The sequence below is a fragment of the Engystomops pustulosus genome, chromosome 6 (genome assembly GCF_040894005.1).
Source record: "Engystomops pustulosus chromosome 6, aEngPut4.maternal, whole genome shotgun sequence".
NCBI lineage: Eukaryota > Metazoa > Chordata > Amphibia > Anura > Leptodactylidae > Engystomops > Engystomops pustulosus.
Genome location: NC_092416.1, coordinates 28,349,159 through 28,375,843, shown reverse-complemented (window position 1 = coordinate 28,375,843; position 26,685 = coordinate 28,349,159). Strand labels below are relative to the sequence as shown.

At 44.0% G+C, this 26,685-nt stretch overlaps 1 long non-coding RNA gene across 1 annotated transcript; it reads right to left on the bottom strand.

Annotated features, from left to right (window-relative positions):
• Positions 1-10,486: 10,486 nt before the first annotated feature.
• On the bottom strand, positions 10,487-26,105 carry LOC140065624 (uncharacterized). Its single transcript, XR_011847989.1, has 3 exons — positions 25,816-26,105; positions 10,916-11,133; positions 10,487-10,776 (listed from the first exon to the last, which is right to left on the bottom strand). It is a non-coding gene; the product is annotated as an uncharacterized lncRNA (long non-coding RNA).
• Between the last annotated feature and the right edge of the window lie 580 nt (positions 26,106-26,685).

Here is a 26,685-nt window from a genome sequence, read left to right as displayed (position 1 = left end):
ATAAATCGCGCCTGTGTCTTAAAGAGACAGGCGCGATTTATTTAGCTGGTGGGCGATTCGGGCGTTAATGGACGCCCGAATCGCCCACTTTAGAGCGGCGAATTTCGCCGCCCTTTACAGGGACCCGCATTCTGCCGCCTGAAGCGAGATTTTCATCTCGCCTCATGGCAGATGCGGCCCTGGGCACATTAACTAAGTGTCCGAACGCTGCATTTTCGACGGGTTTTGCATATTTTTTTCCGTTTTGCCCTGAATTGCCCCGGGTTTTTGGCGCACACGATCGGATTGTGTAGCATCGGCGCCGGCTTGCATGCGACACAAATCGAGGGGGCGTGGTCGTCGGACAACCCAACCGATTCAGACAAACCGCAGAATTTAAAAAGCAAATTGTGTCGCAAGATCAGCACTCACATGCACCAGGAAGAAGAAGGAGAACTCCAGCGGACCTGCAGGAAATTGGACGCACGGTCTTAGTGAATCACAGCAGACCCGAATCCTTGTTGGACAACGCATGGCGGGGATCGCGACGGGACCGGTAAGTAAATGTGCCCCAATTTGTTAAACTTTATACATCTTTACAAATTTGTTCATCTTTTATTTTGTTGATGAAAAAATAAAAATTGCTGTAAAAGTCTCTAAATCCTCAACTTTCGACCAAGAATATAAGAAAGTGACCGTCCTGGTGTGTATGTGGCCGTAGATCAGAGCTGCCATATATACAGATACTTATACTCTGCACATACTGTATTGTTGTAAAGGTGCAATCATCTGCAGAGTCAGCTCCATCCCTCCTTGTCATGTTCTGCAGGAACAGTGAATATTTGTGGGGACGTTCTCCCCCCTCCTGCCTGATGAAGCGGATGGTGGAGGATGGGAGTCTTACCGAAGCTCCTCACACTGTGAACATGTTAAATTGTGATCACACGCAGACACCTATGTTTATTTAATTATGCATCTCCATCGTCTCCTCGGCGTACGTCTGCGGCAGCGACACATCATCTATCTGCAGAGCGTGCGCCGGCTGAGCCCTCAGCTGCTGCTCATTAATAATCATTTCTAGACAAACTCCGCAAATCCCTGCCCTGGAGACTCCGCTCACAAGTTCTTATAGGGGGGATTTAGGATCGGTCAGTTCAGACCCTAAATGTGCACCAGGGAGGAGGAGGCGGAAGACACTGGAGACATCCCAGATCTCCTAGAAGATTAAGAGATATCTCACCAGATCCACGAATACCTGAAGCTGGACAGGTGCAGAATACGCCACATTGCGACCATCCGTGGATCTCCTCCCGGGCCGGGAGCTCCTCCGTGTAGGAAGAACATGAAGTTAAACATTTATGCTAAAACATTTGTTTTTTGGCTGCTTCTTCCAGGAGAACAGCTGCTGCAGGGGCGAGGAGGGGAAACGAACAGCAACAAGAGGAGTCCGCACAGCTTGGCTACACGTGACAAGGCGCATTACAATGCACTTTCCTAATGGAAACAGTCAACAAGCAGCTGCTAATATGTGAAGCCCCATATTGACATGTGCTATTCTAAATATGTCTTCGGATGGGGAGTGAGGGTGCACTTGATGGAACTGAGATGGACATGACCCTAAATAGTGGATTCTATCAACAGCAGCTTGCTGATGGTTTCTAACAGTAATGTAGGTCATGACACAGCACTAAACATAAAGAGGACCTTTCACCACCTCACACTTGTGGAGATAAACATACCATAATGTAGGAGCTTCTACACAGATTCGGAGGCACTTTGGATTTTCTTTCTAGCCCTCACGATTGCTGAGGTCTCGGCTCCAGTATCTGACCATTATAATCCTCTCTAATGTCAGAGAGGAGGTGCTGAGAGGAGGCATGTACCATGATAATCTTCGCAGACAAGTAGAAGATTATCATGACACATGCCCCTACCTCGGCTGCAGATCCTCTTCTCCGACAGTAGAGAGGATTACACTGATCAGATACTGCTCCAGCTCCTCCTCTCTGACAGTGGAGAGGATTATAATGATCATATACTGCTCCAGCTCCTCCTCTCTGACAGTGGTGAGGATTATAATAATCAGATACTACTCCAGCTCCTCCTCTCTGACAGTAGAGAGGATTATAATTGTCTATACTGGTATCTAAGCAACGTTGGAGGATACAAAGAAAATTCAAAGTACCCATGAATCTCTGTAGCAGCCCATAAATTGAGGTTTGTTCATCTCCACATGTGTGAGGTGGCGAAAGGACCTCTCTAAAGGTATGATATTTAAAGGGATATTCCAGTATTTCCTATTCAAAGAGACCTCAGTCTCCAGGTAAGCATTAATCTCCACACAACCTCATGCATGTGGAGATTAACATACCATAATGTTAAACAAATTCACTGTTCTTCAAGTTTTTTTTTCTAGCCCCCAGGATTGTTGAGATATCAGTCCCGGTATCGGACCATTATAATCCTGTCCACTGTCAGAGAGGAGGAGCTGGAGCAGAGGAAGGAGTTATGATAAAATTCTAAGTGTTTGAGTGTTAGAGAGGATTAGCATAACACACGCCCCCTCCTCTATTTCCAGCCCCTCCTCTCAGAGAGTGGAGAGGATTATAACAGTCAACCACTGGGACTGATATCTCAGCAATCATGGGGACTAGAAAAAAAATTGTAATTGCCCCTAAATCCGTGAAGAAGCCCCTACATTATGGTATTCTTATCTTCACGTAGAAGGTCCTCTTTAAGTCCTCTTTACTCCCTTCCAAGCACAGCGCTTCGCATTGTACTGTGGCTGTTCTTGATATTGCAGCTCAAACCTATTCACTTTAATGGATGTGAGCTGCAACCAGGCCATGATGTGATATCACAGTTCTGCAAATTGGAAGCTTATCATGTGGTAAGTGTTGGACCCCAGCGATTCTACAGATTAAAATCTAGGAATATCCCTTTAAGTCAAGGCAGTGAGATCCTGTTTTGGTAGATACCGTTCTTTTAATTAAAATTTTAATTCTACAGATTAAAATCCAGGACTATCCCTTTAAGTCAAGGCAGTGAGAACCCGTTCTGGTACTGGTTCATACCATGGATAGCAGGGCATGTCTGCCTCAGGTTTGCATAGGCTATACCAGAGGGGCCCCCTGTTCTCATGGGCCCCGGAGCAGCTTCCAGGGATGCGTTTACAGGCCCATGGGCAGTGATATTTATTCAGGTAAGTGCTCCTATATCTCCCAGCACAGGGCCACATGCTGCTCCTGCTGGCACGGCTCTGAGCAGACAGCTGGCACGTCTCCCTTGAATGTTTTATTCGGCGCTTAGGATATCTTGGCAGATCTAGAGACAGATTCAAAATCTAGTATAAAAAAAAACCCCACAACAAAGCGGCTCACGGCCGAGCGATGCAGTGCGGCGGAGAGAACGCGCCTTTCTGTCAGCCTTTGGAGGTTGAGCTCTTGGGATAAGTTCAGATGTAAGAGCATCTATAAACTACCTGCAGCGGGACGGACGAGACATCAAAAGCCGAGCGCTCTGCGACATGAGGCGCGTGGTAACACACGGCGGTCACACAAATCGCTCCGCATGAAAGGTCGGGGAGATCCGGGAATTGTCCATGACAATGGACTCGGTATATGAGGCTACACTATAAGGATGGAGGGATTTAGTGTACAGGACTCCGCACCTCGTAATGCGATTACCTGTAAATTCCTGCAGCGGCGGCTCCCTGTCTCCTGCGTGTGATGGATGATCCCGGGATCCGAGCGCCATCATTAAATCTCAATTAAAATGATAAATGAATTGAGAGACTTTTCTCTCTGGTAATTATTCTGGGTGGATGGACAGTGAGTGATATGTGCGTTGTCACAGCCCCCTCCCCCCTCCGTGTCGTTACACCTGCTTTACTTACTGGAGAACGCAAGCTGACAACCGATAAGGCCAAGTGCGAGACGTCAGCAGCCGATGAGGAACAGTCTGCGGCCCCCGACTCTGTCAATCACAGTCACTTTATAGATATAGTGTCACGACACATCCAGGCAACGTACGGGGAGGGATTCAAACTACTAACAGGATCTCTACTTGGGGAGTGAGAAGTCTGTCCCATCACGTGGTGCAAGAAAATTATTCTTACTTGAATCAACAAGTCCAATATTTAAATCCACTTTGTAATTAATATACTATTTAACTTTTTTATCAACTTTTTTGTAGCTGAAATTTTTTTTCATGTATAAACTCCTATATAGACATATACAGCCCCTTTACCAACCCATAAATATAAAAATATCGCGTTAACTGGATCCAGAAGATCGAACCCATACAACACGAGAAACAAGTTACAGCACCAGAACCGAGATCATACCATATCACCCTACCATATATCTTAATAATCAAGTTCTATGCATAAATACAGCACCAGAATCAAGCCCATTATTATAACATGTAAACCAAGTTCAGTACATAAATACAGCACCAGAACTGTTAACAGGAGATAATAATGCAGCACCAGAATCAGGTTTAGCAAGAAAATGCAGTACATAAAAATAGAACCAAAATATTGAGTATTGAGTGCAGAACTGTGATCTCATGTGAAATGCCAGCACTGTAAATCCAATGACGTCTGATAGGAGGAGAGAGACACTTTCACCTTCTTCTTCTACCTGGCTGCCATTTCAGCTTCTTCCAGCCGTGACTCCTCTCTGTGGAAAATTTTACGTTCCTCAATTCAGTATCATCTCCTCTATCTTCTTATCACAAACTTAATACTAGTCTGTTGTTCCCCTAGACATGATGATTAGGCCTACAGTAGCCAACACATTCACAGTGCCCCCACAGTAGCCAATATAGTAATAGTGCCCCTACACAGTAGCCAATATATTAACAGTCCCCCCTAACAGTACAAAATACAGTCACAGTGCCTGAAAATGGTACGTAACAGTCACAGAGCCAGTAGACAGTATTAGCCCCGCAGTAGCCACAAGCTGCTGCACCTGTAATCTGGTCATGGCTGATGCTTTATAATGCCTGTGTGATGTATGGTGACCAGCTGCTTTAAGGGAAGGGCGGGAGCCAACTCACCACCCGAGTATCCCTCTGCTCGGCAAGCCGGATGCGACCTGTGGTCACGTACATGTCATTGTGCAGACCTAAAGAGATCTGTCATCACTTCTCACCATACAAAAATGCAACAAGTGATAGGTGAAGTCAAACTTTGTGTACACTGCTAGTAGCATTATGCATTCATATTCCAGGATTGTAGCTTCTCCAAGTGCACTGCAGGTGTGTCCTCACACTGCACCAACTGCCTTATTAGCATATGGATTAGACTGGAAGTTTCTCAGAAAAGGCTTAGCAGACTGAAACAGATAAGGTATTATTGAAATGATAGAGTATTTCTCTTGAACATATTATAATGCTATGGGGAGGCGGTAGACTCTATTTAAACTAGATAACTAGATTAGATAAACTTTTTTTTTCCATTTAGTTTTGCTCATTTGCTATTATGTGACTCCATAAATCTGGAGGACTCGACGTACACTTAGAATAGTGCAATGCTTTGTTTGCCCTGTGGTGGCGCTGCAGGGAAATTATCACTTGCTGCAGGACTCTCTTGCAGATGATCGGATGATTGATGGGGATCTTCTGTTTTTGTGTAGTGTCCTGGGAAATAGGGATTATCCTCAGTGAAGAGATGAACTGATACAATTTCCTACCCAAATCTTTAGCTAAATTTTACTCAATTTTAGTGTGAAATATTAGTGACCCCCAAAATCTGTAATCATGGAGGATCTCCCCAAGTTTGTTTGCTACATCTACAAACACCCATGAAGTGCTGTGCAGGAGCAAAAGCTGTGTGTGCGTCAAAGCTTCTCCATCTGTGTAGTGCGATGGGAGAAGACGCCTGACGCGCTGTATATACATATTTATAGCCGGGCATCAAACAGAGCGGAGATGAAAGACAGCGCCATGTGTCAGCAGTGCGGCCGCTCACTCACATAAGGGGGATCACAATGTCTGCAGCTCTCGCATTCGCCGTCCATGGAGAAGAAGGAAAGTCGTACGGTGCGATGCTCTGCGCCATTGTCAGGGGACGCCACTGATCGCAGCTTTAGCCTTGTTCTTCTCCAATGTAAATGAAAGTGGTTTAATAATTCAGCTGTAAATATTATGTCGGGGGCGCAGAAGCTTTCACGAAAAGCAGGGTTAAATTCTTCCGAGGAGTGCGGCGGTATTACGAGGCGCGTCTTCAAAGCTCTTCCCCGGGAACACAGTGCGTGCAGCAGGAGAGAGTTTATCCTTATGAAATATTCACACATAGGCTCTCGTCTCTAACATGTTCAGCGCAACGCCAGGCACGTGCCCAAAACCGCCAGCCGCCAGATGGAGACGTACGCAGCACCTGGGGTCCGAAACGCGTTAACTGCTCACCTGCCGAGGGGCCCAGAATTTTCTTGCAGCCTTCTGGGCATATGTTCATCAAATATAGATCAGACGCAGAAATCTTTCATCTGTGCGCGGGTATGAAATGTCCCCAGTAGTGCCATGTGTGCCGGTGGGTGGCATGCTATGGGCGCCAATACCGGAGGGTCAACAGGCGGCGATCCTTATGGAGGTAACATTCCTACAACTATGACAAATATATATTCTGCAGACCATTTCAATCCAGATCTCTCTGCAGAATATTGCTCTGCACCATTACCTCCTGAAAGATGCATAATTGTACAGATTCTGTACAGAAAAAAAAAATTATTCTGCAGATTATTTCACCACTGGAAACTCTAGAACACTGCTCTGCATCTACACAGATAGCAAAATAATCTGCAGATCACTGATCTCTTTAGAGAACTGCAGAATACATAGTAATAGCTTCTGCAGATCATTGCGCCTCTGACCTCTCTAGCCCACAAATATCCTACTGGCACTTCCCCATTTAAGGTGACACATACATATTCCTCTGACATCTATGTCCTGGCAGCTTTCAGCTTCTCCTGACACTGCTGTCCCATGTCGTCTCCCCGTCTCCCACAACTCCTGCTGTGCCGGGTCAGTACCTCGTATATCCTGCAGGTGTCTCTGTCGCCTCATCGCTGGCAGCTTTATCGCATATCTATAAGTGATACAGACAGCAACATAGTAGAGAATTGGAGTAACAAAACAACATAAAAAGTGACTATTTTACAGAGAAGGAAATAATAACTCCATCATGAACACTAAATAATATTTAGAATACTTATACTAGGGAGTATAGGAGAAGGGGGAGTAAGAGTACCCCCAGCACAATAAAAAAATGATACTCACCTTCCTGCACTCCTTGCATTTGTGTACTCCTCTCCTGTTCCAGGGCACATTTCTGTTGGACTTCTGTACAGAGCAGCTGCGACACAGAACCAGTGCAGACACTTCATAAATACATGTGCAACCAGTTAGCACACACACACACATATATATATATATATATATATATATATATATATATATATATATATATGCAATCTACACCAGAATTCTGCCGTAGATTTGCTTAATCAATCTGGGTTATTATGTGAGCGCAGCCTATGGCCATGTTCACGAGATTGAATTAATTTCTCCCTGGCCGCAGAAGGGTTTAGACTTAAATGCTTGTCTTTGGTAAGTAGTAAAATATTGGGGCACATTTACTTACCCGTCCGGTGGAGTTCACAGAGTCCATTATCCGACGATAATGCTCTGTGCCGCGATTCACTAAGATCGTGCGCCCGATATCCTGCGTGTGACGCTTCCCAGCTCAGGTCCACTGGAGTTCACCTTCTTCTTCCTGGTGCATGTAAGTGCATTGTCTTGCAACACAATTTGAAAGTTAAATCCCGCGCTCAGTCCGAATCAGTCAGATCGTCCGATGGCCCGACCCCCGACATTTCTGTCGCATGGAAGCCAGCGCAGCTACACCACAATCCGATCGTGTGTGAGACACAATACCCTGCTAAATACCTGTCACAGCCGTGCAAAACCTGAAGTCCTGCGAAAGTGTGTCTGCGGACCCTTAGTAAATAAGCCCCATTGTGTGTTTCAGGTCCAGCATTAGGTAGGACCTCTTATTAAAAGCAATCGGTGCCTCTGCCAGCTCTTATTATGGCTCCTTCATCTCCCCATTTAACTTGTTGCTCCCTCAGATCTCCGCCGCATATGTGGCCTCTAATCTCCCCTTCATATTGTGGCCCCCTCATTTGCTCCTTCTGTAGTGGTCCCTGCATCTCTACTTCATATTTTAACCCCTCGCACCTCCTCGTCATATTTTGGTCCCCTCATCTCCTCTTCATAATTTGGTCCCTCATCTCCCGCACATATTGTGCCCTTTCATCTCCCCCTCATTTTGTGGCCCCCACTCCTTATTCTTTCCTTGTGATAAATTCTCCTCTTCTCATGTTCCTCTGTAATGTCGGCAGGTGTGATGACATCATCAGTCCGTGCCAGCCGGCATCACAACTACTGAGGAACAATGATGATGGAGAGAGCTGATTGCTCTCGGCATCATCATGACACTCAACTCTATCTATGTCCGAGGTGCTCGGACACAAAGTTGGAGTCATGCTAAATAATTGTGGCATGAAGGAAAACCATAACCTACAAAATGCAGTGAGGATGGACTCCCACATATATGGCCTCAGTTGCTTATATAATATACTGCTTCACTATTGCAGCCTTCTTCCTGCAGGCTGTGACTGTGATGAGTGAATTACAGGCACAGGAGTCTCTCAGGGGCTCCAGACTATGAAAGAAACCAATTGCACCTATTTATGATGTCGCACTCTTTATGGAGAGGACTCAGCCTGTCTTTTAGAGTAGTGGTCATGGTCATGGTAGCAGTAACTTGTGGACTTTGTATAGGAGTAGATTTGGCCGGGGTTTAGTTTGGTACTAGTATGATGGATATAATGACTTTACAGTAATATTTGGTCTCTGTTAGTCCTGCCTTATTGGTTTACCCCATGACCCCCCTGCCCTGGGGTAGAATAATTGCTGCCCTTGTATATGTATAGCGCGGGTGATAACTGCGGGTTCGTGGCCTTGTCTCTCTGTGGATGATGACTACACTCATGTGTATGAGCCGCCTGGTGTCATCCTCTGATGTTCTCCCCCCTTCCCATCTCCTCAGTGAATAGCATCTTAATTATGAAAAAGCTTTTTCAGGCAACTATTGAGGAAAAATGTATTCTGACAGCTTTTTTTAATGATTTCAATGGAGCTGTTTCATTAGCCGAGCCTTGTTAACTCAGTCTCCAATTCTGAATGTTTTTGCCTCATTTTCCGTACATTTTTTTTCCGTTGGAAATATTGCCATGTATTTGCTTCTCATCAAATAAACACTCAGAGGCATCAGGAGCGCGGATATCACATCTGTCGTGTCGGGGGATGGATGGAGAAATTGGTGAGACTGCCTCCTCTGCTGGACAAAATAGGAACTGCAAAGGATCGAGGGGCGGGGTTTATGGTTGAATTTTTTTTTTTTAGCAAATACGGTTTTATTGAGAATTTTCAAGTTTTTAACATCACAAACATACAGAACAATCCCCAACTCCCTCCCACTAACCCTGGTTGAATATTTTTACCTATTTTTCGGTTAAGTTTTCTGACTTTTTGATGAACTCCCAATCTCAGAGCTGTTCACACAACAGAGGGGTTGTTACAATGTATTAGTGTAGACAATGCTTTATAAGCTAAACAAAGCAGAAGCACCGAGGGCTTATGCACATGGCCGTCTGCGGGGACGTACATGTGGCCACAAATTTGCGGCCGCATGTACGTCCCCATAGACGGCAATAGCCGCACGGCGCAGATACACATATGTGGCACCGATCCGGGCCGCACACCGCAAAAAGATAGAGCATGCTCTATCTTTCGGCGTGTATGCGGCCGTGCGTCGCTATTCTCTGTGGAGGGAGGAGGGGTCACACACAGTGGGCATACCGCGTGTGAATGTACCCTTAGGTTTCAATTATTTGATTATTGATACAACTTTCTGCATTACAGGACCTCAAGACTGGAGTTATCTTGAGATATGTTGGAAATTGAAAGATAATGGGGCTCATTTACTTACCTGGTCCTGTCGCGATCCCGCGGCGCGTTGTCCGACAAGGATTCGGGTTCTGCTGGGATTCACTAAGATCGTGCGCCCGATATCCAGTAGGTGTCGCTGCTGCGCCAAGGTCCGCCGGTGTTCACCTGCTTCTTCCTGGTGCACATTTAGTTTTTTAAATTCCGCCGTTTTTCCGAATCCGTTGGGTTGTCCGAAGACCATGCCCCCGATTTCTGTTGCGTGAAAGCCAAATCGCGTGCGCCAAAATCCCGGCGGAATTCGCCGTAAAACGGAAACATTTGGTGAACCCGACGAAAGTGGGGCCGAATAGCCCTTAGTAAATGAGCCCCAGTGAGATGCAGACCACATTGTATGATCTCCATAAACATTTGTATGTGTAGAAGTAAGGTAAGTGAACCCTTTGGAACGACCTGGATTTCTATATTGATTACTAATAACCTGCGGTCAATGATAGACAAACACACTGTAAGGAAAGTAATAGACATCTGTACTGCACATGTCTGCTAATGGCTCGTAATTAAACAACATTCACAGTGTATGAAAGAAAGTAAGTGAACCCTTCAAATCAATACTGGACCCTTTGGCAATAATCACCTCCACCAACCTTTCCCTCCAGATGCAGATACAATTGGGAAATATTATAGACTTTCCTTCTTGCCAATCTATTCCCCTTCTTCAGTATTTCTGGGATGTTTTGTTTGCAGGGTTCTCTTTAGGTGATATCACATCATCTCCAGCTCCTATTTTTGAGTTGGACACATGAAGAGGTTCATTAGTTATTATCCATGGCTTATACAGTTGTATTCTTGTAATTCTAACATGGCCGAACAGTTTATACACAAATTATAACTCTCCTGACTTTCTATGAAAGTTGTATACCTCCAGGCTTGATTCCTACTAAGTATCTTCTTGTCGAGGTTCAAGTCCCAGGTCAACATCTGCTAAGAGTTTGTATGTTCTCTCCGTGTTTGCATGGTTTTCCTCTGGGTCCTCCGGTTTCCTCCCACACATACTGGTAGGTTGATTAGATTGTGAGCCACATTGGGGACTGCGACTGATTTGGCAAGATCTGTGCAGGGCTGCGTAATCTGTGTGCGCTATATAAATAAAGAATTATTATTATTCTTACTTAAGAAAAATTTATTTGTCAGTAACCATATATTGTGTACCTTTATTTAAAATTCTGATATTGTCTATTGTCAGTAGTGATGTAATGATGGGTCAGTGTTATCTATATAGAGGTCATTGTACAGGGAGGGGGAGGAGATAAGCTGTGACATCATCTATTGTCAGTAGTGATGTAATGATGGGTCAGTGTTATCTATATAGAGGTCATTGTACAGGGAGGGGGAGGAGATAAGCTGTGACATCATCTATTGTCAGTAGTGATGTAATGATGGGTCAGTGTTATCTATATAGAGGTCATTGTACAGGGAGGGGGAGGAGATAAGCTGTGACATCATCTATTGTCAGTAGTGATGTAATGATGGGTCAGTGTTATCTATATAGAGGTCATTGTACAGGGAGGGGGAGGAGATAAGCTGTGACATCATCTATTGTCAGTAGTGATGTAATGATGGGTCAGTGTTATCTATATAGAGGTCATTGTACAGGGAGGGGGAGGGATAAGCTGTGACATCATCTATTGTCAGTAGTGATGTAATGATGGATCAGTGTTATCTATATAGAGGTCATTGTACAGGGAGGAGGGGGAGGAGATAAGCTGTGACATCATCTATTGTCAGTAGTGATGTAATGATGGGTCAGTGTTATCTATATAGAGGTCATTGTACAGGGAGGAGGAGGAGATAAGCTGTGAAATCATCTATTGTCATTAGTGATGATGGGTCAGTGTTATCTATATAGAGGTCATTGTTCAGGGAGGGGGAGGAGATAAGCTGTGACATCATCTATTGTCAGTAGTGATGTAATGATGGGTCAGTGTTATGTATATAGAGGTCATTGTACAGGGAGGGGGAGGGGATAAGCTGTGACATCATCTATTGTCAGTAGTGATGTAATGATGGGTCAGTGTTATCTATATAGAGGTCATTGTACAGGGAGGGGGAGGAGATAAGCTGTGACATCATCTATTGTCAGTAGTGATGTAATGATGGGTCAGTGTTATCTATATAGAGGTCATTGTACAGGGAGGGGGAGGAGATAAGCTGTGACATCATCTATTGTCAGTAGTGATGTAATGATGGATCAGTGTTATCTATATAGAGGTCATTGTACAGGAAGGAGGGGGAGGAGATAAGCTGTGACATCATCTATTGTCAGTAGTGATGTAATGATGGGCAGTGTTATCTATATAGAGGTCATTGTACAGGGAGGGGGAGGGGATAAGCTGTGACATCATCTATTGTCAGTAGTGATGTAATGATGGGTCAGTGTTATCTATATAGAGGTCATTGTACAGGGAGGGGGAGGGGATAAGCTGTGACATCATCTATTGTCAGTGGTGATGTAATGATGGGTCAGTCTTATCTATATAGAGGTCATTGTACAGGGAGGAGGGGGAGGAGATAAGCTGTGACATCATCTATTGTCAGTAGTGATGTAATGATGGGTCAGTGTTATCTATATAGAGGTCATTGTACAGGGAGGAGGGGAGGAGATAAGCTGTGACATCATCTATTGTCAGTAGTGATGTAATGATGGGTCAGTGTTATCTATATAGAGGACATTGTACAGGGAGGGGAGGAGATAAGCTGTGACATTACCTATTTTCAGTAGTGATTAAATGATAGGTCAGTGTTATCTATATAGAGGTCATTGTACAGGGAGGGGGAGGAGATAAGCTGTGACATCATCTATTGTCAGTAGTGATGTAATGATGGGTCAGTGTTATCTATATAGAGGTCAATGTACAGGTAGGAGGGGGAGGAGATAAGCTGTGACATCATCTATTGTCAGTAGTGATGTAATGATGGGTCAGTGTTATCTATATAGAGGTCAATGTACAGGTAGGAGGGGGAGGAGATAAGCTGTGACATCATCTATTGTCAGTAGTGATGTAATGATTGGTCAGTGTTATCTATATAGAGGTCATTGTACAGGTAGGGGGGGGGGTAGATAAGCTGTGACATCATCTATTGTCAGTAGTGATGTAATGATGGATCAGTGTTATCTATATAGAGGTCATTGTACAGGGAGGAGGGGGAGGAGATAAGCTGTGACATCATCTATTGTCAGTAGTGATGTAATGATGGGCAGTGTTATCTATATAGAGGTCATTGTACAGGGAGGGGGAGGGGATAAGCTGTGACATCATCTATTGTCAGTAGTGATGTAATGATGGGTCAGTGTTATCTATATAGAGATCATTGTACAGGGAGGGGGAGGGGATAAGCTGTGACATCATCTATTGTCAGTAGTGATGTAATGATGGGTCAGTGTTATCTATATAGAGGTCATTGTACAGGGAGGAGGGGGAGGAGATAAGCTGTGACATCATCTATTGTCAGTAGTGATGTAATGATGGGTCAGTGTTATCTATATAGAGGTCATTGTACAGGGAGGAGGGGGAGGAGATAAGCTGTGACATTATCTATTTTCAGTAGTGATGTAATGATAGGTCAGTGTTATCTATATAGAGGTCATTGTACAGGGAGGGGGAGGAGATAAGCTGTGACATCATCTATTGTCAGTAGTGATGTAATGATGGGTCAGTGTTATCTATATAGAGGTCAATGTACAGGTAGGAGGGGGAGGAGATAAGCTGTGACATCATCTATTGTCAGTAGTGATGTAATGATTGGTCAGTGTTATCTATATAGAGGTCATTGTACAGGGAGGGGGGGTAGATAAGCTGTGACATCATCTATTGTCATTAGTGATGTAATGATGGGTCAGTGTTATCTATATAGAGGTCATTGTTCAGGGAGGGGGAGGAGATAAGCTGTGACATCATCTATTGTCAGTAGTGATGTAGTGATGGGTCAGTGTTATCTATATAGAGGTCATTGTACAGGGAGGGGGAGGAGATAAGCTGTGACATCATCTATTGTCAGTAGTGATGTAATGATGGGTCAGTGTTATCTATATAGAGGTCATTGTACAGGGAGGGGGGGATAAGCTGTGACATCATCTGTTGTCAGTAGTGATGTAATGATGGGTCAGTATAATCTATATAGAGGTCATTGTACAGGGAGGGGGAGGGGATAAGCTGTGACATCATCTATTGTCAGTAGTGATGTAATGATGGGTCAATGTTATCTATATAGAGGTCATTGTACAGGGAGGGGAGGAGATAAGCCGTGACATCATCTATTGTCAGTAGTGATGTAATGATGGGTCAGTGTTATCTATATAGAGGTCATTGTACAGGGAGGGGGAGGAGATAAGCTGTGACATCATCTATTGTCAGTAGTGATGTAATGATGGGTCAGTATTATCTATATAGAGGTCATTGTACAGGGAGGGGGAGGGGATAAGCTGTGACATCATCTATTGTCAGTAGTGATGTAATGATGGGTCAGTGTTATCTATATAGAGGTCATTGTACAGGGAGGGGAGGAGATAAGCTGTGACATCATCTATTGTCAGTAGTGATGTAATGATGGGTCAGTGTTATCTATATAGAGGTCACTGTATAGGGAGGAGGTGGAGAGAAGCTGTGACATCATCTATTGTCAGTAGTGATGTAATGATGGGTCAGTGTTATCTATATAGAGGTCATTGTTCAGGGAGGGGGAGAAGATAAGCTGTGACATCATCTATTGTCAGTAGTGATGTAATGATGGGTCAGTGTTATCTATATAGAGGTCATTGTACAGGGAGGAGGAGGAGATAAGCTGTGACATCATCTATTGTCAGTTGTGATGTAATGATGGGGCAGTGTTACCTATATAGAGGTCATTGTACAGGGAGGAGTAGGAGGAGATGAGCTGTGACATCATCTATTGTCAGTAGTGATGTAATGATGGGTCAGTGTTATCTATATAGAGGTCATTGTACAGGGAGGGGGAGGAGATAAGTTGTGACATCATCTATTGTCAGTAGTGATGTAATGATGGGTCAGTGTTATCTATATAGAGATCATTGTACAGGGAGGGGGAGGAGATAAGCTGTGACATCATCTATTGTCAGTAGTGATGTAATGATGGGTCAGTGTTCTCTATATAGAGGTCATTGTACAGGGAGGAGGAGATAAGCTGTGACATCATCTATTGTCAGTAGTGATGTAATGATGGGTCAGTGTTATCTATATAGAGATCATTGTACAGGGAGGGGGAGGAGATAAGCTGTGACATCATCTATTGTCAGTAGTGATGTAATGATGGTTCAGTGTTCTCTATATAGAGATCATTGTACAGGGAGGAGGAGATAAGCTGTGACATCATCTATTGTCAGTAGTGATGTAATGATGGGTCAGTGTTCTCTATATAGAGGTCATTGTACAGGGAGGGGAGGAGATAAGCTGTGACATCATCTATTGTCAGTAGTGATGTAATGATGGGTCAGTCTTATCTATATAGAGGTCATTGTACAGGGAGGGGGAGGAGATAAGCTGTGACATCATCTATTGTCAGTAGTGATGTAGTGATGGGTCAGTGTTATCTATATAGAGGTCATTGTACAGGGAGGGGGAGGGATAAGCTGTTACATCATCTATTGTCAGTAGTGATGTAATGATGGGTCAGTGTTATCTATATAGAGATCATTGTACAGGGAGGGGGAGGAGATAAGCTGTGACATCATCTATTGTCAGTAGTGATGTAATGATGGGTCAGTGTTCTCTATATAGAGGTCATTGTACAGGGAGGAGGAGATAAGCTGTGACATCATCTATTGTCAGTAGTGATGTAATGATGGGTCAGTGTTATCTATATAGAGGTCATTGTACAGGGAGGAGGAGGAGATAAGCTGTGACATCATCTATTGTCAGTAGTGATGTAGTGATGGGTCAGTGTTATCTATATAGAGGTCATTGTACAGGGAGGGGAGGAGATAAGCTGTGACATCATCTATTGTCAGTAGTGATGTAATGATGGGTCAGTGTTATCTATATAGAGGTCATTGTACAGGGAGGGGGAGGAGATAAGCTGTGACATCATCTATTGTCAGTAGTGATGTAATGATGGGTCAGTGTTATCTATATAGAGGTCATTGTACAGGGAGGGGGAGGAGATAAGCTGTGACATCATCTATTGTCAGTAGTGATGTAATGATGGGTCAGTGTTATCTATATAGAGGTCATTGTACAGGGAGGGGGAGGAGATAAGCTGTGACATCATCTATTGTCAGTAGTGATGTAATGATTGGTCAGTGTTATCTATATAGAGGTCATTGTACAGGGAGGGGGAGGAGATAAGCTGTGACATCATCTATTGTCAGTAGTGATGTAATGATGGGTCAGTGTTATGTATATAGAGGTCATTGTACAGGGAGGGGGGAGGAGATAAGCTGTGACATCATCTATTGTCAGTAGTGATGTATTGATGGGTCAGTGTTATCTATATAGAGGACATTGTACAAGTAGTGATCAATTGTAATCTTGCAATACAAAAATAAGCAAGTCTTGATAGCCCCTAGGCGCACAGCTGTTGGGCTAATGACTGCTCAAAGGTGGCTAACAGTCTGGATACAATAAAAGGTGTGTGACCCCTTTAATTGAAGGTTGCTCTACTCTCTCTCATCTTTTTTCATCAGAGGGAGGTGCTGGGGGCGTGGCTAGTAATGTGGGCGGTACAGGAGGTGGGCACATACTCAAATACTCTGAGTAGCAGTGACTCAGCCTCTTTTTCATCGGTTTTCCCTCCCTCCATCCCTTTTTATATTGTTTTCGTGTATTTTTTGTCACAGCGGGCGGTTTTTTAGGGGTAACACTGCCCTACATGCCCTTACATATGGCAGGCATACAGGGTGTTATCTGGTGTTATGTAAAGTGGAATGGTTAAAAGTGTGTATCTATTCAAACAAAGAAATGGTTAAATTATCAATGGTTTCAATAAAGCTGTGGCCGACCCCGAGTCACCCCACAATGGAGAATGGTTAAGCAATGGTTTCTATGTGGTTATTTATATTTGGGGTATGCGGTATTAAAGGGGCCAATCCAGCTCCGGGTTAGTAAGCGTTTATTATTTGAGCAGTCTAGTATTAATAAGTTTTAGCATAGTATTAATAAAATTACAGGATTGATCCTTTTTATTAAATATGAATAGTGGTTCCCATACTTTTTCTCCTTGCACTTTGTGATCACTGTTGTTACATTGTTACAATTTCTGAATTAGATACAAATCGGATCCCATGTTATTAGTAACCAAGTCATTCCAAAGGGTTCACATACTTTATTGAGTAACTGCATCTGGTGTTTATACTTCTCTCTCGTGATCGTCTTCCGCTTCTTCATCTTCGTCTTCTTTTTCAGTCAACAACAAAAAAAAAAGACAAAACACTAGAAAAGGCTACAAAAAGACCCAAAAATAACCCCGTCTGGAAATGAGGCTTTTATCCCAGCTGATGCTTCGAGCAGATGGAAATTTCATTGTGTGTCACTTTGTGATAAGATAATGGGGGACGTTTCAAGACGATTACAGTAAAATTGCTCGGTTTGATGATCCGCGGAGAAGTCGGAGGCGCAGGAGACATTCGAGATGTTGCTGGTGGAATCTGTGCTAAAATTGAGGTGAAACGAGGCCAAAACCGAAGCCCCTTTCCGCTGCCTAAGAATCCAGGGCGGCGGCTTCTCCCGATTATTGTCTCTTTATATAATACCTGTTATCTCTGCGCCTTCCATTACACCAATCAACCAACTGCCAGAGATTTAAAGGGACGGTGCCCAAAGTGTTAATATGGAAATGAACAGATTTCCAGATTATTAAAAAGTTGAAATATTTTCCACTGAGAGTCTAAATATAGATGAGGAATTTGTATCATGTCTCATACTACGGTTACAGCTAGGACTGCGACCACAATTCTGCTGTCATATACTCCCATGCTACTGAGAAAGTCAGATTGTGTCTTATATTCCAGTCACATCCAGAGCTGCGTTCACAATTCTGCTCTCAGAACCTGGTTCTATTCTCCACTCACATACAGAGCTGTATCCATAATGTTACAAGAACACACAGTAAAGAGTAACTGCTTCATACATTGCATCTCTCACAATGCAGCAGGACCTGCTCAGTGCAGACAGACAATGAACCAGCAGGGGGTGTGCGAAGAAGCTCCTGCACCCGTCATATCCCAGCCATGGGGAGAGATAACAAGGTGTGTCCCAAGTTTCGAGGTAATGCTGTGCATAGGGGGGTAACAAGGATCCAACTGCTGGGACTAACACGTATCAGGAGAACTAGACCCCCCAGAAAACAGGGTGTTGTTCTTATTAGGGGGTGCACTTACTCCATCCATTAGTGAGAATGGGACCCTCATTCTGGAGGTCCCAGCAGTCACACCTTTACCAGTCACCTTGTTATCAACAGGAATGGATAACTACAAAACTTAAGAGAAACCCTTTAATCATACCTTTATGTGTGCTGTTAGCAGCAGCAGAACTGTGAAATATTGATTTATACTCCAGTATTGTAGTTTGCATCCTCACACTGCTGTGCTCTTCATTGATGTGCACAGTCCTTTATACTAACTCTCTGTATAGCACTTCATGGGAAGGCAGGATGGTCAGAGCCTCCTCCTCCTGTTCACTGGTGGGGGCCCTGGGGCTAACACCCTGGGAGCACTACCTATGAGCATAGGTATACAATTCTCCTAAGAGCACAGTACAGCACACAGGACACCTCCAGCACAATACTGGAATATTAATCCATTTTTCAGTTGTGCTGCTGCTTTATTACTTCGTATTATTACACAAATGTCCAGAGACAATACATAACACTGACTGCAGTATTACATGGTTAAAGGGAAACCTGATAGATTGCCATTAATTATGCGCAGCTCTGGATGTGACCATAGCATAAGACATGATACATGGTAACTTTGGTCACACATCACAGTGCCCTGCACTACTACACTGGCCCACATTGGACACAGTGCAGCTCCGACACAAATTTGGGGCAGACACTTTATAAATACACGTGCAAGCAGTTTACACATTCTTTTCAGTACAAAGTCCGATGGAAAACTGGCGCAAACACTTTAATAAATGTGGGCCAATAAGTAACGCCATCTGCAGCACACTTTGTTTTGGTCTAATAGTATGTTACAATGTATCAGTGCAGGTCAATTAGTTTGTTACAATGTATCAGGGCAAGTAGAATGTCCAGGTTGTTTATCTCACATGGAATGTCTAGACTGGATACATCTGAAACAAACTCTCAGCAGTGAGAAGAATTAGGTCCCAATAGTATTTTACTAGCCATGAAGAAGTGCAATTAAAGGGGCGGTGGTGGATATCTGGAAATTCTGGACACTATCATTGGCCTCTCCACCTGTGATTTTCATATGAAATATTGCTGCTTCCTGCAGAGACATAAGGTGTCAGCTTCTCGCCTCCATCTCCTCCGTACAGGTATTTATCTGAGATGATAGATTCCGGCACCTCCATCCGCCACTTATCTCTCCATTAGCGCCGCGCTGTAATAGTCTTCACTTTTCAAAATATTTTTTTTTTATCCAATTTATTGCATTTCAAAACAGAATATAGAGAAGGGCCTATAGGAAGTCATCTCCAGGGGCGGTGCACCAAGGTCCTAAAGCCGGATACACAGCAATGCGTTATAAACGACGCAAAGCGACAATACTGACAGATGATATGGTCTATAGTAGCATAGAGAAAACACAACAACTACCAGAAATGTTGTATAATAGACAGTCCCATTAACGGTAATGTAATACAACCCGCAACGCACTGCTCAGGGGCTGACAAATATGTTCCAGGTATCTGACCTCACCATTACCCACCGCTGATGTATAAGAGGATGTTGGGCACTGCTGATGTATAAGAGGATGTTGGGCACCGCTGATGTATAAGAGGATGTTGGGCACTGCTGATGTATAAGATGGTGTTGGGCACTGCTGATGTATAAGATGGTGTTGGGCACTGCTGATGTATAAGATGGTGTTGGGCACTGCTGATGTATAAGATGGTGTTTGGCACTGCCGATGTATAAGAGGATGTTGGGCACTGCTGATGTATAAGATGGTGTTGGGCACTGCTGATGTATAAGATGGTGTTGGGCAATGCTGATGTATAAGATGGTGTTGGGCACTGCTGATGTATAAGATGGTGTTGGGCACTGCTGATGTATAAGATGGTGTTGGGCACTGCTGATGTATAAGATGGTATTGGGCATTGCTGATGTATAAGAGGATGTTGGGCACTGCTGATGTATAAGATTGTGTTGAGCACTGCTGATGTATAAGAGGATGTTGGGTACTGCTGATGTATAAGATGATGTTGGGTACTGCTGATGTATAAGAGGATGTTGGGCACTGCTGATGTATAAGATGGTGTTGAGCACTGCTGATGTATAAGATGATGTTGGGTACTGCTGATGTATAAGATGGTGTTGGGCACTGCTGATGTATAAGAGGATGTTGGGCACTGCTGATGTATAAGATGGTGTTGGGCACTGCTGATGTATAAGATGGTGTTGGGCAATGCTGATGTATAAGATGGTGTTGGGCACTGCTGATGTATAAGAGGATGTTGAGCACTGCTGATGTATGAGAGGATGTCGGGCACTGCTGATGTATAAGATGGTGTTGGGCACTGCTGATGTATAAGATGATGTTGGGCACTGCTGATGTATAAGATGATGTTGGGCACTGCTGATGTATAAGAGGATGTTGGGCACTGCTGATGTATAAGAGGATGTTGGGCACTGCTGTTGTATAAGATGGTGTTGGGCACTGCTGATGTATAAGATGGTGTTGGGCACTGCTGATGTATAAGATGATGTTGGGCACTGCTGATGTATAAGATGGTGTTGGGCACTGCTGATGTATAAGATGGTGTTGGGTACTGCTGATGTATAAGAGGATGTTGGGCACTGCTGATGTATAAGATGGTGTTGAGCACTGCTGATGTATAAGATGATGTTGGGTACTGCTGATGTATAAGATGGTGTTGGGCACTGCTGATGTATAAGAGGATGTTGGGCACTGCTGATGTATAAGATGGTGTTGGGCACTGCTGATGTATAAGATGGTGTTGGGCAATGCTGATGTATAAGATGGTGTTGGGCACTGCTGATGTATAAGAGGATGTTGAGCACTGCTGATGTATGAGAGGATGTCGGGCACTGCTGATGTATAAGATGGTGTTGGGCACTGCTGATGTATAAGATGATGTTGGGCACTGCTGATGTATAAGATGATGTTGGGCACTGCTGATGTATAAGAGGATGTTGGGCACTGCTGATGTATAAGAGGATGTTGGGCACTGCTGTTGTATAAGATGGTGTTGGGCACTGCTGATGTATAAGATGGTGTTGGGCACTGCTGATGTATAAGATGATGTTGGGCACTGCTGATGTATAAGATGGTGTTGGGCACTGCTGATGTATAAGATGGTGTTGGGCACTGCTGATGTATAAGAGGATGTTGGGCACTGCTGATGTATAAGATGGTGTTGGGCACTGCTGATGTATAAGATGGTGTTGGGCACTGCTGATGTATAAGATGATGTTGGGCACTGCTGATATATAAGATGGTGTTGGGCACTGCTGATATATAAGATGGTGTTGGGCACTGCTGATGTATAAGATGATTTTGGGCACTGCTGATGTATAAGATGGTGTTGAGCACTGCTGATGTATAAGATGATGTTGGGCACTGCTGATGTATAAGATGGTGTTGAGCACTGCTGATGTATAAGATGGTGTTGGGCACTGCTGATGTATAAGGTGATGTTGGGCACTGCTGATGTATAAGAGGATGTTGGGCACTGCTGATGTATAAGATGGTGTTGGGCACTGCTGATGTATAAGATGATGTTGGGCAATGCTGATGTATAAGATGGTGTTGGGCACTGCTGATGTATAAGGTGATGTTGGGCACTGCTGATGTATAAGAGGATGTTGGGCACTGCTGATGTATAAGAGGATGTTGGGCACTGCTGATGTATAAGATGGTGTTGTGCACTGCTGATGTATAAGATGATGTTGGGCACTGCTGTTGTATAAGATGGTGTTGGGCACTGCTGATGTATAAGATGGTGTTGGGCACTGCTGATGTATAAGATGGTGTTGGGCACTGCTGATGTATAAGGTGATGTTGGGCACTGCTGTTGTATAAGATGGTGTTGGGCACTGCTGATGTATAAGATGGTGTTGGGCACTGCTGATGTATAAGGTGATGTTGGGCACTGCTGATGTATAAGAGGATGTTGGGCACTGCTGATGTATAAGAGGATGTTGGGCACTGCTGATGTATAAGGTCATGTTGGGCACTGCTGATGTATAAGATGGTGTTGGGCACTGCTGATGTATAAGATGGTGTTGGGCACTGCTGATGTATAAGGTGATGTTTGGCACTGCTGATGTATAAGAGGATGTTGGGCACTGCTGATGTATAAGATGGTGTTGGGCACTGCTGTTGTATAAGATGGTGTTGTGCATTGCTGATGTATAAGATGATGTTGGGCACTGCTGTTGTATAAGATGGTGTTGGGCACTGCTGATGTATAAGATGGTGTTGGGCACTGCTGATGTATAAGATGGTGTTGGGCACTGCTGATGTATAAGGTGATGTTGGGCACTGCTGTTGTATAAGATGGTGTTGGGCACTGCTGATGTATAAGGTGATGTTGGGCACTGCTGATGTATAAGATGGTGTTGGGCACTGCTGATGTATAAGATGGTGTTGGGCACTGCTGATGTATAAGGTGATGTTGGGCACTGCTGATGTATAAGAGGATGTTGGGCACTGCTGATGTATAAGATGGTGTTGGGCACTGCTGATGTATAAGATGGTGTTGGGCACTGCTGATGTATAAGAGGATGTTGGGCACTGCTGATGTATAAGATGGTGTTGGGCACTGCTGATGTATAAGGTGATGTTGGGCACTGCTGTTGTATAAGATGGTGTTGGGCACTGCTGATGTATAAGATGGTGTTGGGCACTGCTGATGTATAAGGTGATGTTGGGCACTGCTGATGTATAAGAGGATGTTGGGCACTGCTGATGTATAAGATGGTGTTGGGCACTGCTGATGTATAAGGTGATGTTGGGCACTGCTGATGTATAAGATGGTGTTGGGCACTGCTGATGTATAAGATGGTGTTGGGCACTGCTGATGTATAAGGTGATGTTGGGCACTGCTGATGTATAAGAGGATGTTGGGCACTTCTGATGTATAAGATGGTGTTGGGCACTGCTGATGTATAAGGTGATGTTGGGCACTGCTGATGTATAAGATGGTGTTGGGCACTGCTGATGTATAAGATGATGTTGGGCACTGCTGTTGTATAAGATGGTGTTGGGCAATGCTGATGTATAAGATGATGTTGGGCACTGCTGATGTATAAGAGGATGTTGGGCACTGCTGATGTATAAGAGGATGTTGGGCACTGCTGATGTATAAGATGGTGTTGGGCACTGCTGATGTATAAGGTGATGTTGGGCACTGCTGATGTATAAGATGGTGTTGGGCACTGCTGATGTATAAGATGGTGTTGGGCACTGCTGATGTATAAGATGGTGTTGGGCACTGCTGATGTATAAGATGGTGTTGGGCACTGCTGATGTATAAGAGGATGTTGGGCACTGCTGATGTATAAGAGGATGTTGGGCACTGCTGATGTATAGGATGGTGTTGGGCACTGCTGATGTATAAGAGGATGTTGGGCACTGCTGATGTATAAGATGGTGTTGGGCACTGCTGATGTATAAGATGATTTTGGGCACTGCTGATGTATAAGATGGTGTTGGGCACTGCTGATGTATAAGATGATGTTGGGCACTGCTGTTGTATAAGATGGTGTTGGGCACTGCTGATGTATAAGATGATGTTGGGCACTGCTGATGTATAAGATGGTGTTGGGCACTGCTGATGTATAAGAGGATGTTGGGCACTGCTGTTGTATAAGATGATGTTGGGCACTGCTGATGTATAAGATGGTGTTGGGCACTGCTGATGTATAAGAGGATGTTGGGCACTGCTGATGTATAAGATGGTGTGGGGCACTGCTGATGTATAAGATGGTGTGGGGCACTGCTGATGTATAAGATGATGTTGGGCACTGCTGTTGTATAAGATGGTGTGGGGCACTGCTGATGTATAAGATGGTGTGGGGCACTGCTGATGTATAAGGTGATGTTGGGCACTGCTGATGTATAAGATGGTGTTGGGCACTGCTGATGTATAAGAGGATGTTGGGCACTGCTGTTGTATAAGATGGTGTTGGGCACTGCTGATGTATAAGATGGTGTTGGGCACTGCTGATGTATAAGATGGTGTTGGGCACTGCTGATGTATAAGATGAAGTTGATGATGACCATTCAGGACCTGGGAAAGCTGGGTGACTATGCCTTTGCTCTCCAACCAACTGTCTAGTATTATTAACCCTTTGCTGGCAGAACAGAATATGAGTGTATATATTCAGGTTTCCTGTGGCACTGATTGGCATCTCCTGATATTTGACTCGTAATTTCGGGAGTCGCTGATGATTTATAGGCTGCAGACTGAGAGATCTATGATCCGGGCATGATGCGCCTATTAGAAGTAAATTGCTAATATTCCTGTAATTAATGCCGCCACTGAGGGAGCAATAATCGTTACCTGGCGCTGACATCCGCATTCACTGGCGACACATATATCACACACACACCTGTAATAAAGGGGGGGAGGGGGGCGATAAATCAGCACGGAGCCTCTGCAAATAAACGTACCGCCGCTCCTGCGCAAAACATACACCTTACAGCTACAATCCTCACCATTTACAAGATCTCTGCTTGATGTCAGTGAATTGAGACATTACTACCTGAAAACCTATAGTGACTAAATACCGCTGCGGGTTTGTTACAGTAGTATCCAGTCTAGACAATCTTATGTGAGGTAAAGGCGCTAACGGGAAAGATGCAGATTTTGAATGCAGCTGTGGAAGTGATTGGAGCATTGGGTATGATGTGACAGCTGTTTGTGATTGCAGCTCTGAATGTGACTGGAGAATAAACCATGATATAAAAATTAAATTGTGACTGTAGCTTTATAGGTGACTGGGGGTCGTAACAAAATTGTGAATGCAGCTTTATAGGTGACTGGAGTATAAAAGTTTGTAACAAAATTGTGAATTCAACTTTGAATGTTGCCAGAGTGTAAGATGAAAGCTAAGAAGAAAATTGTGATTACACATCAGTATGTGACTAAAGAATAAAGGTGAAATTGTGGAATTAGGAAAGCAGCTTGGTATGTGATTGGAGTATAAAGCAAGACATAATAAGAGCATTGTGAATACAGATCTAAATGGGTTGCAATGGAGCAAGTCTGGTTTGCAGCTTTGGATATGACTGTAGTATAAGACCAGGAGACATGATTTGTGTAATTGTAAAAGCAGATTGGGATGTGACCGGAGTATGAGAGAAGTTATAACAAGGGCTTTGAGATCATAGAACTGTTTATGACCAAAACATAAGACATGATAAAATGGAGGAAGTTTGAAAGCAGCTTTGGATGTGACTGTAGTATGATGTGAAAAGTAAAAATGAGTTGCTAGAACTGTAGAAATTTGTAAGCAGCTTTGGATGTGATTGGAGCATAAAAAGAAAATTGTGAATACAGATCTATATGTGATTGAATCATAAGACATAATTCAATGGGGGAAATGGGACAGCAGCTTTGGATGTGAGTGGAGTGCGCAACGTAAGTTACTGACCTCCTTCTGTCTCCCCCACCTGAGCCACGTCCTCCTCCTTCTCCTTTTCAGTATTTTCCTTCGTTCTTGTCGTTGCATTTAATGTGATTTTTAAGTGAATGTAAAGCAGAGACATAAAGAAGCTCCAGAAGGTAATTAAAGCGCGTTGCGTCGCTGTGTATCCGGGCAGCCCTGTAGCAAGGACACCGCAGCGGGGGAACGAGTCATTGTGCGCACCTCCAGCCCGGTGACACCGCCGCGCGGCGCCCAGAAAAGAAGGCAATATTTATGGCATTGTCTGCAAGCTAATAACACAGATAGGATCTGCTGCCGGCTCCATCCGCACACGCCAGACGCTTCCCATTTTACACTCTCTCCGGGGGGAACAGAGCTTTTTTAGTGTTTGCAGTCAGGACTTCAAGAAAAGTGCAAGGGAAGCAGAAGACTCCATCCAGCAGCAAGGAGCGGTGTAAGGGGTAATGCCATATTTAGGGGTACATATTTATGGTACAACTATATTTGTGTATCAGAAAACCCAGTGTAAAATATGGAATATTTGGAAAGCTGAGCGTCAAACAACATGGCCACCACTTGGAAATGCTATGTGTGAACCAATATGGCCATCACATGGGAAGACAAAGGGGTCAACCAATGTGGTCAATGATAGGGAAAGTCAAGTGTCAACTAATATGACCACAGCTTAAGAAAGCTGAGCCTCAACTAATATGGCCACTGTTTTAGAGAGCTGAGAGTCAACATGTATGGTCACCACTTGGGAAAGCTGTGTGTGAACCAATATGACTATCACTTCGGAAGACATGGTCATCCAATATGGTCAATTTTTGAGAAAACCAACTAATATAGCCAATGCTCAAGAAAGCAAAGCCTCGA